This window comes from Tenrec ecaudatus, chromosome 5 (genome assembly GCF_050624435.1).
Source record: "Tenrec ecaudatus isolate mTenEca1 chromosome 5, mTenEca1.hap1, whole genome shotgun sequence".
Classification (NCBI taxonomy): Eukaryota; Metazoa; Chordata; class Mammalia; order Afrosoricida; family Tenrecidae; genus Tenrec; species Tenrec ecaudatus.
The window spans coordinates 125,319,284-125,341,045 of record NC_134534.1 but is presented as its reverse complement, the minus strand read 5'-3'; positions in this window follow the sequence as shown (position 1 = coordinate 125,341,045).

The window sequence follows — 21,762 nt, the reverse complement described above, 5'->3', positions numbered from 1 at the left end:
ACAGCAGCAAAGGTAGCATTAGTCTTAGGAAGGTCATGGCATTGATGATACAAGTTATGAGGTTCCTGGTGGCCTTGGTATGTTTAACCTCTAGGCTTGGCTCGGACGGGTATTTTTTCTTTGATTGATTCAATTCCCTTTCTCTACCTAAGCAGTTCTAATCAGGCTCTGTTGCCCGCAACTAAGAATCCTGACAGATATAACCAGCACAGAACAATAGGCAATTGTTAGAGTACATGGTGAAAATGACAAGGCCTTGATGAAAGGACCTGTCAAATAAACAGAAAGAAACAAACAGAAAAAAATAAATCGGTACAATTGGACCAATAGATAACATCGTGATAAAAGGGGAAAATATCGCAGCCATCATTAATTTCATTTTACTTGGATCCACAACCAATGCTTATGAAAGCAACAGTCAAGGTATCAACTGAAGAATTTCACTGGGCAAATCTGGTGGACATGACTTCTCTAAAGTGTTAAATAGCAAAGATGTTACTCTGAAGACTAAAGTGTGCTTAACTCAAGGCATGCCGTTTTCAATCACCTCCTAGGCATGCAAAAGCTAGACGGTGAATAAGGAAAACCAGGTAATTGGTGAATTGTAAGGATGTTGTTAACAAAGAATTGAAAATTATCACGGACTTTCGGAAGAATAAAACAAAGCTGCCTTGGAAGAAGCACAGGCAGAATGTCCTGCTCGTTAAAAGCCTGGATAGTCAGACTTCATCTCCATTACTGGTATTTTGAACATGATAACAAAAGAGACTAATCTCTGGAAATGGACTTCATCGGTGGTAAAGTAGATGTTAGTGAAATTGAGGAAGACGCTCAAGGAGAGAGACTGACATTGTGCCTGCAACAATGGACTCTAATATGACAATTTTGAGGGTGACACAGGACCAGACAGCGTTCTGTTCTGTTGTGCATTAAGCACTATGAGTTGGAACTGATTCAGTGGTGCCTAACAACAGTACTCTAAACGGCCAAGGCCAATGTTTCAATGAAGACAACGGCTCCCATAAAGATGTACAGCCGCAGAGATCTTATGAGAGGGTCAATGTGAGTCAGAGTCAACTTTTGGGGCAGTGATTTAAATTTGGGGGGGGTCTTTTTTCACCCGTATTTTACTCACATTCCACCAACCAAAAATTAGCTACATAGCAATGCCTAGCCTCACGGGAATCTGGGAAGTGTTGGTCTTCTTGGGTGATTTTCAAAGCTCAATGATGGTAGTGAGTAGAAAGTTCCTGAAATTCCAACTGAAGACTGTCCTGGCAGGAATGAACTTCATCATCAAATCAGATAATTCAAGAGAGCACTTCCTGGGTGGTGAAAATTGCTGACACACTGGTGAACTCGCCTGCACTTGAATCCCACAAGTTTTGCCATTACAGTTGTAAGCTCTTGCTTGGTTCGAGGTTCAATTCTACTAGATGTGCCTTCAGAAGATATGTCTGGAAAATTATTTCCAGAAAATCAGCCACTGGAAACTTTCTGAGTACAGCTCCACTCTGACACCCATGAGGAGTCACCATGAGTCAGAACAGAGGCAAGGCCATCTGGTAGACATATTATATATATAGTTATATATATATTATTTATTTATATGTGTGTATGAACGAGGTTGAATGAAACCAATATAGGGTGGTGATATATCCTAAACTTAGCAAGGGCTTGGAACTCTAATGCCCAAACCTGTGGGAGTAGAGAACAGTGAGTTTACCAGCTGCTGAAGAGAAAGATTATAGTTGAAGGGAGTCAGCCTAAGAGGAGCTGGTGTCTCAAGTCTAGGGATGCAGTTGCTTCCTGACTAACCCTATGCGGAAGGGACTAATATCACAGATGGTCTGTTTTCACTGTCCTCCCACCCTCTGACATCCTTTCCATAGGATGCACCCCCACTAGAACTTTGTAGGAAAAGAAATTGCATGACAGCAGTCCATGAAAGCCAACCCCTCAGGAAAGGGAAACAGAATAAATGTGGAAGTTGAACTTAATTCCATAATAACCTACTGCCATTGAGTTTATTCCTACTCAGTAATCTTAGGGAAGAACGGAACTTCCCCTGTGGATTTATTTCTCCCTCAGAGCAGTAGGGGGATTTGATCTACTGATCTTGTAGTCAGCAGTCGCAACAGGTAACCAACACCAACACCAGGACTCAACAATAGGAGGAAATTCATATCTCTGCCACTGAGACCTTCATGTATACACACAAAGTAGTTTCTGAATCTTTGATAGGTGACTATTAAGTCAGGGAAATCAGTTAAACATATTTGAGTTCTACTCTACCACTAGCTGGGTTTTCTTGAAGAGCAAACTGTGACATATATGCACAATTATACAAAGAGAGATTTGCTTCAATGACATGGCTCAAACAATTGTGTATTAAGGTGGGCATGCCCTTAATCCATGAGTGAGATATCAGATATCCGGCTGAAGGCTTTTCCTGACTCACATGGTTGCAGGGGCTGATGGGCCCAAAATGTGCAGGTCAGGTGGGGATGTAGGAACTGACAAACACCAAAGACAGACTGAAGCGATCTCAAGCAACAACAAGCAAAATTTAAACAATTGAGCGAGTGAGGCAGAATGCAAGTTTTGCTAGCTCTCCCTTCATATACCTTATACTGACCACACGTGCATGAAAAGGCTCCTTTTGATCAATTTCTGGTACGCTAAGGTCACAAAATGAAGAAAGACTGCACAGTCTCCAGTAAAACACTGAAAACCACGGCCTGACAACGTTGGCATATGTTATTCTCCAGGACGCCAACTTAATTTTACGCACTAGAGTGAAATGGTACCTACAGTGACTTAGTGACTCAGGAGCTGAGGTGACAACCACACATTCTCTGAGGGAATACGCTACCGTGTCCCAGGTTATAAAGACAGAAGGTAGCCTTTTCCATGGGATCACTTCCTCTAGTACCAGATTAAATGATGCTTAAGGGTTCCCATTTAAAACTCAGGATGCTCATCATAGCACTGAGGAAAAACACGTTAAACAAAAATAAAGTTAGGGGAATTCAAGAGCTATATAAAATAGTAAAGAGAATACAAATGAGGCAGCGTTTAACTAGATGCAATACACCATAGGTTGTAATTTATTGAACCATCTTCTTTCGGAAAATAGGAAACCTGTACACATAAAATATGGGGGGGGGATCTGATGTTACAAGATTTTAGCACTTCCCAGGCATTTACTGTAAATGGAGAGTTACTAACAGATGCCTATTCAGTGATTTTTTCCAGAGACTCTTCCTAATGGCAACTCCTCAAACTTCCTGAATCAAAATAGAATGAAATTTCAAAGCATTTTAGAAAGTATCAACATCAATTTCCTATTTTTGAAAAACTGAGGTTGTGACCGTTGGTGCCTAGTGTAGAAGCTCTCATCCCTTTAATACTTGGTTTCTATTAATGTGCCTTTGGGGCAAGAATTATTAAATTATCTGTTGAAGGCAAATGCAAAGGTTCTCATCTGTATTTCAGATAGGCTGAATGTAGACTCTGAGCATCTTGGCGCCTAGGTGCATACAAATATGAACACATGTGTACATGGAAAAACTATCCATGTGGAAAAGCTTCATCAACTTAGTGCTTATTGCACGTTCTTATTTCCCTGTTCCAGGGGAGTTGAGGAATCTAACTGTTTTTACATTTGAAAATAAACCAAGTGTGTTATACAGGGCTCTCTAGAGAAACAAAACCAGAATGCTAATAATTTTATATATACTTATACCAATAGATAGATATGTAACAAGAAATAAACAGTTAATTAAATTATAAAGCAGTACAAATGGCTCAGTGTCACTCACTCCCATGAGACAGTTGTGAGATGCTGACAGTCCTTCAAGTCTTGAGGCCCTCTGGGTAGTCCTCTGTAGAGCAATTCAGGCTATCTGGGCACAGGCAGCAAACAGCAAGGCAGGTCATCAACAGTCAGCCAGATGACAGGGTCCGACAGTCCCCAGCTCAAAAGATGTAAATTCCAATGGTGTGGCGAAGCAGGTCTTGAAGAAACCTCTAATTACACTGACACAGTCCATGGGTTCGGTGTCCCACAGGTAGTATAGCTTCCAAATTCAGGCAAAGAACAAGCAAGAAAGCCACACACTGCTCCGATGATCAAAGAGCAAGAGACAAGAAAGGCAAGGCTCATCAAGCCATTTATCTCTCCGACCTTCAATTAATCCCACATGTGCTTATTGGCCAGGTTGGCACAATAAACTAACTACTTCACCGAGTTAGCGCCATCCAAGGACCTGTCCCATGTTTCCACACTTTTTCTACTGTTCCACTGGAGCATTTCCTGTGGTGTAAAGCCTATATAACCCATGTTTATTAGAGCGTGACTAAATGCAGCTGGGTTTTAGCCTAAACAAATTCAGCCAACAGAATAAATGCTGTCTTCAAAACGGCCTCTACCACTAATAAAAGGGAAGATTTTGTTTCCACCATCTCTTCTCTGCTTTATTTCTCATTGCTTTTCAGAATCTGAGTGGGCAAAGAATCCAAGGTTACCGGGGTCCTCTCAAGGACCTCAATAAAAACTGGTGGTAAAACGGGTAAGTCATTTGGCAGCTGACCTACAGGATGGAGATTCCAACCAACAATTTCTTGGAAGAAAAGACCGATTGATCTAGTTTTGCACAGATTACAGCCTAAGAAATGCTATGGAGCAGGTTCACTCCTACAGTCAGGCATTAGTGAGTTGGAATTGACTTGACAGTAATGATTTCTCAAGGGGATTAGCATTTGGTGAGCTTCAAGGAATGCAGATACATACTGAACTCCAAAGTCAGTTATGTGATTACTTTTCTGATGGCTGATACATGTGCCCTTGATTCTATAAATTTAGAGTGCGGGTAAAAGACACAAACCTTGATGGTTAGAATTGGAGTCTCACAAAGTTATACCCTGGCAAGATGTGTGCACCTTGAATCATGTGGTACCTACACCTGGAGTATTTACCTGACACTGACGGTATTCTACCAAGACACATGTTTCAGGTTCTGGTGTCCTTGTACCAGTTTCTGTAAGCTTTGGTTCTAGAGGCTGACTTCTGACCTCTTTCAGGAGTTGGGCTGAAATGCCGTACACTTACATGACTCTTATAAGCATTGAGCTGAATAGACCTGCGAATGATACTCCCCTGGATGACCCAAAGATCAGTAGTCTGAAAGGACAACAGTCAACTCCCTTTCCTCAACAAGGTCCAAATGTGGAGATGTAAGTTACACTCAAGAGCTCTCTACAAGGGCAGGCTGAAACAAGGCAGGCTTTGTCGGAAACCACCTGCTACTCTCAGCTGCTTTCCCTTCCCTTTGATTCTCTTCCAGGCCAATTTTCTAAGAGCATAGCCTTTGAAACTCACCCCTGTGAAAACCCTCAACTAGAGGTCAGTGTGAGGCAAATTCAAATGAAGAGAGAAAGCTTTCACCCAAGGGAGTGTCCATTTCCATTGAGGGAGAAACTAAAACAGGCAAATTGCCTGGTGCTCTCTACAAAGGCCTAGGCAGCCTCGGCCAGAAGGCTGGGTGCACAAGATGGTGTTGGATGTGTATCTCTTAACAGGGAAAAATAGCTTTAAATTCCAAGTGACCACAGTTGCAGTCTACTAAAGGGGAACCTCTGTCCTAGTACAGTCACACCTGAGCAAAGATGCAGTGGGGAGAAAAAGTATTGAAAGGATTTATGGGCTTTGGTGAATATAACAATTTTTGTTCCCTTCTTTTCCTTTCCACAGAGAGTTTTGGGGGCTGGCCTGAGTAAATAATGCGAAGTGAAGGACCCTAGATGCCACGCAGAATGCGATGGAGAGCACCACTAATAGTGTGAGTCTAACACTGATTTCATAATGTGTGCGCATGTGGTCAAGAGGGGAAGCTCTCACATGATCGCCCACTGGGTTTAAAGCATGATTTTATGGGTGGATACACAGGTAACATCTGGGCCCTTAGGAAATGTGCCATAGAAGCTGATAGAATTCAAAATAGTCTTTAGCAGAAGCATTGGTCTTTAATAGCTTCTAGCGACATACACTCTCCCAGCAGAAGCAGCAGCTTTAGCCCAGGGCTTGATTAGAGAGAGTTCTCAGCTGAAACAAAGGAGAGGCTAAGGAAGAAAGCCTTCTCAGGGAGACGATGAGTCTGGGAACTCTCTCACAAGAGGTCAAAGAACTGAAATGACAAGGGGCAATGACAAGAGAGTAGATACACCAGGTTAAGATGAGAACTCAGTTCTTTACAGCTTTAAGGGTCCCCTTGCTATTATGCTAACAACATCAAGAGATTGATCTTGGTACTTTACCACATTAGTCCCTGTTATAGATTGAATTGTGCCACCCTAACCTCCCATTATTTGTTTTAAATCCTAACCTCTGTGGTTGTTGCAGATACTAAAGGCCTTTTCCTACCAATGCAATCCCCATTCTGGAAAGAGAGAATTGTTACGTCAGTGAGACTATCGGTATTGGGTATCCTTTAAGCCAACTGCATTTAAGATTCAAAAGCAGATCAGGAAGCACAAAACTCAAAAAACCAAACTCACTGCCATTGAGTCAATTTGGACTTATAGCAACCCAATAGGACAAAGCAGAATTTCCCTGTGGGTTTCTGAGCCTATAAATCTGTAGGAGAACAGAAAGCTGGCATTGTCCTCTGAAGAGCAGATGGTGGTCTCAAACTGCTGACTTTAAGGCCAGTGTGTCAGTCCGGGTTGACTAGAGAAACAAATTCCTAGACACTCATATGTGTATAAGAAAGAACTTTATATCAAAGAGTAATTATATAGTAAGAAAACATCTCAGCCCAGTTCAGATCAAATCCATAAGTCTGATATTAGCCCATATGTCCCATACCAGTCTATTAGCTGAGATCTGATGCAAAATGTATTTCTTACTGTGCATTACAGTAACAAGTTTGAAAGGAATTTAATTCACAGAAGGCGGTGGATACAGTCTCCAGCACATAAATATCACCACTGTGCTCCTGGTAGCAGCAACATCAATATGAGCACCTCTCAATTTGGATTGGAATTAAATGATCTGGGGATCATCAAATCCCAAAGGGATGCTGTATCCCATCCTTCGTTCCTGTTCGAATCCAGTTGGCCTGCGACATGGCCAGGGCGTCAAGCTTCTAAGAAGGAGATCAGCATTGGTGGTACAAACCTCAGACAGATTCCGGCGCTGCTCTGCCTTCTTTGTATAATCCTGGCCAGACTTTTTTTCTTTTTTCTGAGCACTCCAGTGCCCTATTGTTAATATGATATGGGACTTAATCTGTTTCTCATTTTCATAGGATTCTTAAAAGGATTATCTAATATAATATACAAGGAGCTACCTTAAAAAAAACACCGGAACTGCACTGAGTGGAGTGGAGCTTTTGAAGTAAACATTTTTCACACCAGCAAGCATTGCTCTGAGTTAGTGTACCCAGTGGCATCACCTGGGAAGGTTCTTGCTGGTGAATTTTTTCACACAGTTCTACTCAAACCTTGTTTTTTATGATGGCTGATTTAAAAGAACACTGCACAGCTGTGGAATTTTGTTTGCTGCTCAGGGGGAAAATGCTGCAGAAACTGTTGGGATGTTGAATGCTGTTTACAAGGACAGCGCTATGGGGAAATCAAGTTACTGAGTGGTTTTCTCACTTCAAAAAAAGGTGAAATTGTTTATTCATGACAAATCTCATTCTGGACATCTGACAATATCCTGAACAGAAGAAAATGTGGACTTGTAGTTCATTTGGAGTTGGTTCCACCAGGTTAGACTGTTAATAAAGATTTCTATTTAGAGGTTGTGAAAAAATTGGGTAACAGTGTGTAACATAAAGGCCTGATTTGTGCCAAATGGGGACTGGGCGGTTTTGCCACTATGACAATACACCCATTCACACAGCCATCTCAGTGCACCAGTTTTTGGCTAAAACAGCATGCCTCTCTTGCCCCACACACCTCATTCACCTGACATCATGTCATTCTGTGTGACATTTTTGTTTCCGCAAATGAAGAGAAACATGAAAGGAAAGTTATTTGACCAGAAAAGATGAAGGAAAAAAGAGGGAGGTGCTGTCTGCCATCCAAAGAGCTGAGTTTGAAAACTGTTTCCAAAAATTGAACCAAATATCTGACAAATTTATTAAGTGTAAAGGAGAGTATTTTAAAGGTGATAAGGTTGGTTCATAAAAGAAATTAAATACATAGCTTTGAAAAGAAATTCTGCTTTGGGGGGGGCAGTTCCCCCTTGTATGTAAAGCACTTAGCAGAGTGCCTCTGGGAAATGTCCAAAGTGCCAGCTATTATTCAGACATATTGCAACCCTACAAGGAACTTGGAACCCATGTCCATTGATGTTCTTTGTCAAAATAATCTTTTTATTTATTAAGGTAGCTTGCGTCAGTAACCTTAGTTTTACATTTAGTTACTAGCAAACAAAACTTACAAAGCTTGGAATGTTAGAAGTTTACATTTTTAATACAATATTTTGCCATGTTCTTTTTGATCTGCTATTACTTCTCTGCTGTTAGTTTTTGTTGTCTCTGGTCTCTCGGTCCTATATAATGCATTATCACCTGCTGGTGTCAATAAAATATCAAATACCTTATTGGAGGCCTTGGACCATACACTGACCACTGTCCAAACTGCCTTCCACTCTGCCCTCTAAGTCTATACAACACTTCTCATCCACTTGAGGGTTTTTGAGCTATTTTGAGACAAAATAAATGAGCCTGCTATACTTTCTTACTTTCTTCATGTAAGAACTGAAACACCCAAAAAATCAAACAGGTAGTTACCTACGTTTGTACCTAGTGCAATTGAGTGCCCTAGGTCTCCAAGGTAAGTCGACTATAACAAAATATTATTCACCATTGTATCATAAAATATGTTCTGACCATTTTAAAAGGTGACACTGTCAGACATCAGTGATGACTGGGTACTCTATGTGCCAATAGAGAAAGGGAAATTAGTGCTGCTATTTTAGAAGGCAATCTAAAATTATCAAAATTTAAAATGCACGTATATGCAAAGCAGCCGTTCAATTTATGAGTAGCTAAAATAAAAGAAAGCCTTCCACATTTGAAGGAAGTACATCCCATAATAAATACTTCAGCCTTTTCATATATATATATATATGTGTATATATATATATATATATATATATATATATATATATATACACATGCATAAATGTTCGTGAGAAGATGAACAGGGGATAAATTTTTATATGATGTTCAATTACAGCAGTGGTTCTCTACATTCCTAATGCTGAGACCCTTTAATACGGTTCCTCATCTTGTGGTGACGCCCCAACCATAAAATTATTTTCATTGATAATTCATAACTGCAATTTTGCTACTGTGATGAATCAATCGGGTAACCCCTGTGAAAGGGTCGTTTGACCCCCAAAGGGGTCATGACCCACACGTTGAGAAACACTGTGTTACAGAATATAGTATGTAGAAATTAAAATGGAAAAAAATGAAACACTTGTAGAATCATATTATTGATGCAAACCTCATACAATAAATTTCTAGTGCTGTGTATGTTTGTCTAAATCCATGTGTGTGTAAAAAGAACCCATAACACACAAATGAAACTAAAAATGGTTGTCTATGGAATTGTGAGAAACATAAACTTCACTGTTTGGAATTTATTAAATAATGCTTTGTTAATATTTGGATAATTATGTATGGTTCTAAACTTCCACTTTCTAGATGTAAAGTAATATACTTCTGTTTTGCTGCTTCCATTAATTCGGACCACCTAGTGAATGGATTCATAGCCTTGCAAAAGCACAAGGAAAGTCCAGAGAAGTGTTGCCTGTGTGCATGGATGACATCTGGAACCAGGAGGATGCTGAGCCTGAAGTATTCCATCTCTTTATCCTGAGCCTCTGGAGGGACAGGCAAGGCCCATGTTAAAATATCCATATTGGGATATGCTTAATGCTTTGACTAGAGTGGGAAAAATGGTTGTTCCTTTCTTCAGTACCATAACTGGTACAGTTATAGCGTGGGGGCGGGGAGCAGTTGTTTCCTACCAGGCACATTCCTCTCTATCTTTGGTCCAAAACAAAGTAAGAGGCCTCGAGGACCACAGTCAGTTTGAGGGCATCTCCAGAACCTGAACCTGATTGATTAACTCTTCTCTAAGGTCCAGTAATCTATAACACCCTGAACCCTGAATGAGAGAAAAATTGGCATAGAAGTCTAAGGGCAGTATGGGTAGAATGAAGGGTCGGAAGGACAAAGTAAAGGAGAAAACCCACTGTCATTATGTTGATTCTGACCCAGAACAGCCCTCCAAGAATACATTTGGTTTCAGAGGCTAGAAATGTCTACAGGTGCAGAAAGTCTTGACATTCTCTCATGGAGTGCTTGTGGATTTGAACCACCAGACCTTGTATCTAGCAGTCACAAAGCAGAAAGTTTCCCTATGCCACTCACTCAAAAGCTGACTGCCATCAAGACCCTACAGTACAGCACAGGACTACCCCTGTGGCTCTCTGAGACTGTCACTCATTACAGGATTAGAGAGCCTCCTCTTTCAGCCATAAAGTAGTTGGTGGTTTCAGTTAGCAGCCCAACCTGTAAGCACCATGCCACCAGGACTCCTCTCCCTAAACCACTGGGACCCAAAATAAAGGCTAGCACACTTCAACTGTGCAAGACTCCATAAGCACTAGCTTCAAAGTACCAGGCTACCACATCCACTTTTTTGTGTTAATCCATCAGAATCAGCATAAATCATAGTCATTATTGGCTTTCTGATCACAACACATCACTCTGTTAGGAAAGTCTGTTTAGTGCAAGCAATACCTACTGCTCCAGGAGACAGAGTTGACTTGTTCATGGAAATGTTTTCCAAGGTCCTTAACAAACTAAAATTAGAACCAACCCTAACACCAACCCAAGCAATATAAGACTACTTAATAAATTATGACACACCCTTTTAGGGAACTTTATGTAGCTATTAAAGAGAATGTTGATGAAATACCTACTTCAACATGAATAATTGCTCAATAGGAGCATCCTAGTAAAAATTCCCTGAAATGGAATTTTAAATCTGTTGATACAGACAAAATTCAAATAAGCACAAATGGCATGTATTAAAATTCAATCATATAGAAACAATGTAAAGGATACAATCTAGCATTGTTATTGAAAAGCTAAAAGAAAAGGAAGTAAAGCTAGAAAATGTATCCTTCCTGTCTTTACTTTTCTAAACAGAACAGCTGTCAAGAGTGGGGCACTAAACCACCTCTGGGCTCGGACTCGGCCACATGTAGGCATGGGACTTTAGGAAGACACTTAACCTCTGGTATCTTGAAATGTTCTCATCTGTCAAAGGAAGTAAGATTCTTAACTCTGTTGAGATTGCCACATCTTTTACACACACACACACGCATACACATACACACCCCCCATAATACATGTACCATGGTGATATAATTTTATACATATCATATTTATATTCATACCTACATTTATATACATTCCAAAACCAAATTAACTGTTTATAGAGTTGTTTTGACCAGCTGTGACCCTATATAAGGTTTCCAAGGCTGTTAATCTTCATGATAGAATATATATTTATATGCATGTATATACATGTATATATACATATATATGTGCTGTTCAGGCCAGATGAACACAAAAGGAAACGGAAATAGACTATCCACTTTTGAGGAATTAACTACTGAAAATTCCACGAATGGTGGCGAACACTTCCTGATATAGTGCTGGAAGACAAGCCAATCAGGATAGAAGGCAATCAAAACACAACTAGGTGAGAGGTGAGTCTATAAGTAGAGTTGACCTTAATTATGAAGATGTAATGAAACCTTGGAGACCTTAACATACTGGTGGGGCTTAACTCAGGTGAGAAAGAAGAATTACAAATATCTATTAATAGTTGGAACATGGAATGTATGAAATGTGAATCTTGGAAAATGCAAAATTATCAAAAATTAAATGGAACTCCTAAAGATAAATATCCTAGATAATCGTGAGCTGAAATGGACTGGTATGAGCCACTTGAACCACTCAATCCTGATTTTCTATGCCTAGAATAGCAGATACAAGAGCAATGGTTTCACATTAATTATTAAAATCAACATAGCATGTTCTATATTGAAGTATAATATTATCTGTGATAGGCTAATATACATATACTTACAAGGAAGACCAATTAGTTCAACTATTATTAAAAATACTCACTGCTATAGAATTGTTTTTGACCATCACTGACGCTATATAAGATTCAAATTGCTGTAAATCTTTATGAGAGAATGCACATAGATACACATACATATGTGTGTGCATGTGTGCATATGTGTGCGCTGTTCGGGAGCAATGAACAGAAAAGGTTTCACTACTAAAGCCAGTGATGAATTCTACCAATTTCTTCAGTGAGAAGTTGATTGAACATGCAATCAAAATGAACTGAAAATCACTGGAGATTGGAATGACAAAGTTCAAAAAAGTGGAATGACCAGTAGTTGGGAAGCATTGCCTTGGTGGTGAAAACTAAGCTGGAGGACACATTAAAGAATTCTTCAAGAACAACGACCTTCCTCATTACAAATACCCTTTTTCAACAACATAAATGACAACTACACACGTGGACCTATGCTGTTGTTAGGTGTCATTCATTTGGTTCCCGCTCATGGCGACCCAATGTACAAAGAATAAGCACTGTCCAGTCCTGTGACATTCTAAAATTATTCTTATGTTTGAGCCCACTGTTGCAGCCACTGGTTCAACCCATTCTGTTCAGGATTGTCCTCTTTTTTGCTGCCCTTAGACTTTACCAAGCATGATGGCCTTATCCAGGAGTTTCTCCTGTTAACATGTCCAAATTACTTTACATGAAGTCTTGCCATCCTAGCCTCTAAGGAGCATGTAAGCTGCACCCCTTCTAAGACACACTTGTTGGTAGTCCATGGTACTTTCAATATTCCTCATCAGTACCATAATGCAAATGTAATGATTGTTGTCAGCCTTCCTTAGAGTCCATGGATGGCACAAATGGTTGACAAGCTCAGGTTGGATGTTTGAGTCTACCCAGAGATGCCTCTGATGAGATACCTGACTATTTTTTTAAGCTACTAAAAGTCCTACAGAACCTTATTCTACTCTGACACATATGGGGTCTCTTTGACTTAGAATAGACTCAGCCTGTCACTGGTTTATAGATGTTTATATTTTTTGTATTAATCATTTTATTGGGGGGGGCTCTTACACATCGTTTAACAATCTATCATGCAATTGTATTAAGCACACTTATACCTTTCCACACACTTGCCATCAACATTCCAAAACATTTTCTTTCTGTTGGAACTCCCTTTCCCACAATCCCACCTTCGTGAATCCTTGATCAATGACAAAGTATAGTTGTTATTTCACGTTTGACACATGAGTTCCATGTGTCAAAATCTCTTATCTGTACCAATGTGTGTACTCTGGTCTAGCCATATATAAAAGGTAGAACTGGGTCATGGTAGTTGGGGGGAGGGGCGGAAGTATTCAGGAACTAGAGAAATGATGTGTGTTTGGTCAGTGCTAGGCTGCACCCTGGTTGAACCTCGGAACCCTTCTTTGAGGGCATGTCCAAATATCTACAGATGAGCCTTGGGTTTCCACTCCAACTATTCTTTTTCACATCGATATAATTGCTTTGGATCTTTTGATCCCTGATCCTGAAAACACCTCATGATCACATAGACTGGTGAGCATCTTCCATGTGGGCTTATTTGCTAGATAGCTTCTTGTTTAACTTTCAGCCTTTAAGACCTCAGATGCTCTATATTTTGATAGTCAGGCACCATCTACTTTCTCCACCACATTTGCTTCTGCCACTCATTTGTCTCAGATCGCGTTGGGAAGATAAGTATCAAAGAGTGCCAGGTTATTAGAACAAAGTGTCCTTGTGTTAAGGGAGGCCTTCAGTAGAGGCCCAAAGTCCATCTGCTAACTTAATATTTAACATATAAATATATGTATATTAGCCTGCCATTATAAATCAATATATTGACATAATACATGCTTATAGCTATACCCTCCATGAATAGCTTTTGCTTCCTACTTTTTACCTCTATTTCCTTTCACCTTCTTCATGCCCCCCTATCAGGCTCACACTCCATTCAGCTCTCAGTAATTCCTCTTGTATACATTGTACTTGATCAAACCCACCAGGCATTATACCCCTTCCTTGCCATCAATTTTATATCTCTTGTTGTTCCTTTATCCCGGAGGTTGTTGGCTCCTGTTCCCTAATGTTGACATTTTTTAAAAGGGAGGGGAAATTCCAAGTGTTAAGGAAAATGGACTATTGGTGGAAATATGAAAAATAGCAGCCCCTTTAGTAAGCAACGTCCTCAGGGGGCTCAAATAACCATTTGGACTGGACCAGTACATCAAGAGTGACAGTTTGAACTTTCCCAGAGGTATCTCTGAAGAAAAGCCCAACAGTTCTGTTTCTGTTAAAGTAAAACCCAAGAAAATCCTATGGAGCAGTTCTCTGCGTTGAGTCAGAACCAACCTGGTGGCAATTAATAGCAACTTCAGCACAGAGTTTGGCAGTTCCTCGACATGGTAAACACAGCAAACCAACCTCACTGCTATGGAGTCAACTCGGACTCAGAGTCTCTGTAGGATAGGGTAGAACTGCTTCTCTGGGAAGAGTTACCATTTGCCCTCCAGTTCTACTCTAAGGCATACATACACAAGAATATTGAAAATATGCATTCACACAAATGTTCATAGCAGCATTTCTCACAATAGCTAAAAGGTGAAAACAGCCTATTATAAACAAATGAATGAATAGACAAACCGTGGCAGATCCACACAATGATTCCCACACAGAAACTGGTGGTTGTCAGCAAGCGAGTGAAGGGAAGAGAGAATGACATCTAATGTCTGTGGGGTTTCTTTCAGTGTGATGAAAATGACCTGGAATTAGATTGTGGTGGTGACAGTTGTACAGACTTCTGGATATACTAAAACTAAGTGAATTGGGAAATTTCAAGTGATGAACAGCAAGGTGTGCAACTAATATCTCCAGGGGAAAAGAATCCTGTTATCTCAAAGTTAAAAACTTGCCCATGGACTCCATGTTGCCTCCATTCAGCTGACAAACTGTTTATGGTTCAGAGTGTCAAGGTTATCTTTTCAGCGATTCCAATTGCACCAATCACTATGTGAAATTAGATGCCTCCAAACTGGATTAATCTCATGTTCCTTTCTGGAAAATTCCAGGAAAATCAAAGGCTACAGCTTCTTCAGGCATTTCTTGAAGGATGAACATGACCTCCATGTACTTAGTCTTATTACTGAAAAAAAATACCTGCTGGTAAGAAACTGAATAGGCACACATGATGTTAGAGAGAAAATGGTCCAGTGTGAGGGAACGGAAAAGGGATGCTTCTCTGAAAAGCCACCTTTTTTTAGAGTAATAGGATAACTTTTGAGATATTCAATTATAAGTTACTGCCTCTTCCATCTGTCCCCCAAATATACATGAAAATCACATACATTTCCAACCTTAAAGCTAGATCTTTGGTAGTCCTTTATATTTGGAAAAGCCTTTAATTCCTGTTCTTTATTCTCTTAATAGCCCTTCATTTTGATGTCTCTATCGCTAGATGTCGCTACCCAGAGTCCCTGTCCATGGGGTCCCATGGAGTCCAGCAGTTCTGCTCTTTCTGAGGAAAATATGGGTGGGTGCGCTCTTCTTAGGCTGGCCATGCTGGTATGTCCAACTTACCTAGGTCAAACACGTACTTTCCACCTGCACCCCGACGACCTGCAGAGGAGTCAACCGTTTGTGGTATCCACTACAAGTAGGGTTCCGTCCAGTGTCCCAGACTTTCGCCTCCTCTGATGTTTGGTTTTTCCCTTTTGATGTGAAAATCTGTATCTTGTTTTTTTTAAATATGCAGTCTCATATAATATTTATTCTTTTGCAACGGATGAGCCTTACGCAGCATACCTGATCAAAACCAAAGGCACTGTCATCTAGTCAATTCCAGCCCATAGACACTCTATGAGACGGTCTTTGTGGATTTCCAAAAGGGAAAATCTTTACAGGAGCAAACCCCTTCATTTTTTCTGAGGAGACCAATGACTTCCAGACAGCACCCCCACTGTTCCTCACACACTCAGCATAATGTCTTCCAAATATACCCATGTCATGTGGTGTTTCACAGCTAATATTATTCTTTTAATGATTCTTAACTACAAGGTCAGTGGTTCAAAATCACTAGCAGATCTTTGGGAGAAAGATGAAGCTTTCCATTCCCATAAAGAGTCAGAGTCGCAGAAACCCACAGGGGCAACTCTACATGGCCCTATCAGATTGTTATGAGTGAAAATAAATTTAATGGTAGTGATTTTGGTTTGTTGAGTATTCCATTGTGCGTATGTTCCAAAAAATGTATACACATTCTTCCACCAATGGGCATTAGGTCGTTACCATCTTATTAATGTTATATAGAGTGCTGGGATAAATATGGGTATGTACCTTAAATCTCTAGGATACATATCAAGTTGCCTGCTTGCTGTTCATATGGATTTCTATTCCTAAGTGCCTGAAAAATGCCATACAACTTTCTATAGGGGTTTTAATGTTTACAATCCAACCAGCACTGTATGTGGGGTCCACTCATTAAGCATCGTCTACAGCATCTATTACTTTCTGTTTTATAAAATTTGCTGTCAATGCCCAGATGAAGTAGTTTCCCCCTCCCTTGCCTCTTCTTGAGTCACTCTCCTCCTTGCACATTCCACTACTATGTTCCCTCTTTGCTTTCTCAAATTTTCAGCTGTGAAACTTTCAAAGCAAGACTCACTGCCATTGAGAACCATACCAGACAGAGTAGGAATGTCCCTGTGAGTTTCGGGGGCTATCACTGTCACCGGAGCAGAAAGCCTCACCTTTCAGCTGAGCAGCAGTCAGTGGGCTCACATTGTGTGCATATGTGTATGTGTATTACATTCTTACTGAGAATAGAATAAGTAGGCACATAACTCAAATTTGGATCTCTATAATTTTGTTACTATTAAGAATTGGGTAGCCCCTGTGAAAGGGTCGTTGGACACCCAAAGGGGTCGTGACCCACAGGTTGAGAATCGCTGCTGTGTATATACATGATATATAGATATAGATATATTCCATGATTTATTATATATTATAAAAATGAAAACGATTCCTTGATCCTGAGCATAGCAAACAAACTTCCAATGTTCTCATCAATAAAGCAACAGAAACTGAATAGCTAAACTCCATAGAATATTTATTTTATATTCATAAAGAAAGTATATTTATTGCCATATATATCTAGTTAAAAGAAAGAAACAAAAATGCATTCTCTAAATCATGGCAGAGTAAAAATATATATATTCTTGAGTAGAGAAAAAAATAATTCTTTTAGCCATAAACAAGGAGAAAACAATGTCATAAATTGATAAGTGAAATTACATTAATCATTCATATATAAGCCAGAAGAAAAGTTCTTTTTTTATATTGCTGAGATAAAAATCACAATTACTGTACATTATTCAACTAAAAATGTCATTAAATTACATATGTTCTCTGGAAATATTTGTTTCTCCAATTATAATTTTAAGTGTATAACAAAGTAAAATAAAAGAAAAAGCCCATATCCTCTCATGCTTAATGTTTCCCCCAATTCCAGATAAAAAATAATTCTACATATTTATTCTATTTATAAGTACATATATTTTAATAATAGCTTTAAATAACTATTTTTTAAAAGTCGTAAATCCAACTGCCCTATTAGAAATACAAGGTGCTATTCACTAAGATAAAACTCTCACTTGACCTCTCTCAGTTGACTACCAAATCCTACAGCAGCTTAGAGACCAGCCTGAGCCATCAAGAGAGGCAACAACGAATTGGTGAAAAGAACCCTCTTACTAGATCCCTGGTAGCGAGAGAAATGAATGCCTCTCCTCAGATTTCTGTGGCCCTGCCAGCCCTGCTGGAGAAGAACCCCGTGACTCCGCACAGTCTCCCCAACCTGAACTTAGGACAAAGGCCATTCTAAGCACCATGCCAAAGATGTTTTAGATGAATGGATATAAACTAATACCAAATGAATATTCAACGCTTCCTCACTCTCTCAAAGGAAGAAAGACGTCACTAAAACAGATCGTTAATGCGAGTGGCGTCAGCAGTCCCTTTCTTGGAAGGTATGATTTCTAACTGTCCGAACTTCCCAGGTGGCTGCGTTAAGATGTGCCTGGTGGCCTTCTTCAATTGCCTTCACAGCATCCCTTATTCTATTATACATTTCCAAGAGTGAATCATAAAAAATATAAAAGTAATTATAGTCCCAGGTATGTTACCAAAATGACCTCAAATCCAAATAGCATCGTTCCCTCTCATTTACCCAATGCATATTTCATTTTTACTACCATACAAGAGCTCATGTTATCCTAAATTATTCATGATCACTCCTTTCCAGTAGCATCCATATGTTCTCACTCATCCAAAAGAGAAAATCCATTTCCATTCTTTATGAGTAGCGTTTGTAAGCTATCACCTTTCAGAAAATGAAAAAAGGCTGAAGAGTGGGGGTGGGGCCATAAATATTATAGGCAAAAGCTAAAGACTCAGATCACATACTAGCATAAATTGTAGCAAAAAGTCTTATCCTGAACTAATGATGGATGTTACTGAGAGAAGCCCAGGATGAGATCTTTTCATATTAATTATGGCACTGAGAGAGGTGTTATTTGCAAAACAGTGAGAAGGGCCTGGCTCAAGGCCAGCAACGTATACGTGTATTTGTTGAATGAATTCATGAGTGAATGAATGTAAGGGACAGAGGTTGAGGTTGCAATTTAAAAATCTGTATTCATTTCCATGTACCATGTTTTATTTTTTTAAAAGATGTTTTCATTTAAAAAGTCGCCAAAGTCAACAGAGCCATTTACGGTGGACTTGCTTCTAACTCTGCTGATTCTTGCCTTAGAGTAGACCTGCATTCCATAAGGATGCCAGGCCAGAGTGAGTCACCCAGGCTTCCACCCAAGGTACCCCTGACTGTATTTGAACAGATAACCTTTTGTTTAGCAGTTGACCAAGTCACCATGAACACATTCCAGAAATTCAATTTTTGAATGGAATTTTGTATTATGTGTTAAACCACCAATTAAAGAAAGCCTACACAACTATTCTCTAAAAGAAGACATTTAAAATTCCCATTTCTGCTTAGCAAATTATTAGTAGAGATGGAATATTTATAACAACATTGAATCAGACTCTGATAATAAATAATAAAACTTTTATAGGAAAGCAAATACTATTTTAAAAACCAGCAAGTTGCCATTGGTCAGGCTTTCTTTTGTTGTAATGTGAATATAAAAAATTGCATTTTAAGAGTGTGCGCACATACACACAGCCCACTCGCAATCTGAAGAGACTCTCCTATAACACAGACACTGCCTCACTTGCGCCAGGGAGAAAAGGCAAAGTCCACTTCTGGTAAAGAGCGACAGGTTGCTTGGAGCCAAGTGAGTGCATCTCCTTCCCCACAGTGAGATGAGGGGATCTGCTTGAAGGAGCCCATTCCCCAATTTCTTTTACAAGACCATTCATAAACCCTCCAGAGCATTCCATCACAAGGGGAGCAGCCATGAACAGTGTACTGCTTGTTGACATAGCATGTGCCAGCAGGGACACACACCTTAGAAACCGGATTTCAGGGGCTAAATCTTCTTCTTGAGGGAGGAGCTAATGAGTGTGATATAGCACTGATGCAGCATAGGATATCCCCTGGTCCGTTAATATTTCTTCCCCTTACTATTACGGGTTTATTTGTTTACCGCATTAATCGTATTAGACGTGTGTGCTAATTTGTAAAATTAAGATCATTCCAATACATTAAAGTTCAAAGAGATAACCCCTTTAGGAACAGTACCTGGACTAATGGTTCCCCGGGGGACGCAAAGAGAGAGAGCAAGAAAGGAGGGAAGGAGGAGCAGCTGATCCCACTGACGACTGTGTTCCCCACTCGAGAAGAATGAACAACAGCATGATTTGTAAGTGGCTATTTTGGATGGTGTAAGAGATGGCAAACAACAAAAATGAAAATAAGAGTTCCTGGGAGAAGGGGGGAGGGGGGAGGGAGGGGGTAAAAAGCTGCTATCAAGGAGCTCAATGAGAAAGAAAATGTTTTGAAACTGATTTTGGAAGTAATTGTACAATATTGCTTGGTGTGATTGAACTGTGGAATGTTATGATATTTGTAAGTGATCCCAATAAAATGATTTTAAATATGCAAAGAGCTGTAATTAATATTTATTTTAGAACCCAGTGAAGTCATACGTTTCTTCAACAGGGGTCTAGCGTGAATGAATGTACAAGAGTAAACAACAACCCCACGGCAGACTTCCCTCAGTCACTTCGTAGCATCATCAGGGGTTGGAGATGACCCATAGGCCTCCAGCCAAAATTTACCACCAGGAGAGCAAGCCCATTATCCTGTCCTTCCAGCTCCATGACAAGTCCTACACTCCAAGGCTGTCCCTTCTCTGGAACACTGCAATTCTTAAAGAATATTTACATTACCTACCCTTCCTTTCTTTTCCGGCATTTCTCCCCAATTCCTAGCATCTTTCCACTCATACTCTGGAATTCACCCCCTTCACCAGCAAACCCCACTAGATCCTCAATCTGTTCTCCTAATCTTCCCTGAAACCTCTGGCTCAGCAGAATTTTGACTCTTTTCTGAGAATTTTGGCAGCCCTTTTCAGCATTGGCTAAATAGTTTCTCCTGTCGCTATGGCAGCATGGGGCCTGAAGGAGAAGATAATGTCCCTCCTGAAACCCTAGTGCCACACTCAGACCATTCTCCTTGCCTCCTCCATGAAAGGCCCACATGTATGCCACATGCCATCTGATCACTTAATCACTTAACCAGGACCAGCTTTGTGAGGATGGCACAGCATCAAACAAAATTTCCTTTCTATACACACAGCTGGGGTGGGCTGCAGTCTATTCAGGAGCAAGTAACAGAACTCAAGACCACCACCACCACCCCTTCCATTACCAGGGCTATCAGGGTCTGGCTCACAGGCACACTACCCAATATACTTTATTTTATAATTCTTGATAATCTTATCCACAGCCTGCTCACCAAAGATGATCCTGGCTTCGATCACATCACATTTGCCCATTCCTAGAGACATAACCCTGAGCAGCAGCAGTAGTGAGAACACTATTTTCATGCCATGGGACACACTGCCTTCCTGGTAAAGCCTACACTTCCTTTCCAAGAATAATTTTCTTTTAGGAATAAAGTGAAGCGCATATGACTTCAAATTAAATAATTGCATTGCTAAGCAATTGTCAAAATATAGTTTTGAATACATGCTACAGTAATATGTTTGCTACTGTAGTAAAACATTTACTATCAGGGTTTAGTGGTGGGTTTCAAAACTGTCACAATATTGAAATGATGATCTACCTATGATATAGGATGAATCCAAAAAGAGATGTATGCAGGATTTCTCTTAGTGAAAAGGCCACATATAATACTAGTGCCAAGTTGACATGTTATTTATATTTATTACTGAATATATTCACAGCTTTCAGTTAGAGTAAGTGAAAATGGAAACACAAATTATTTTTCCCATCCAAATTCACGGAGGCCTCAAGTGATCTCACTGGAACCCAGATTCCAACACTGTGCCTCAGACCTTGCTGTAACCAAGAAGAGCAAGC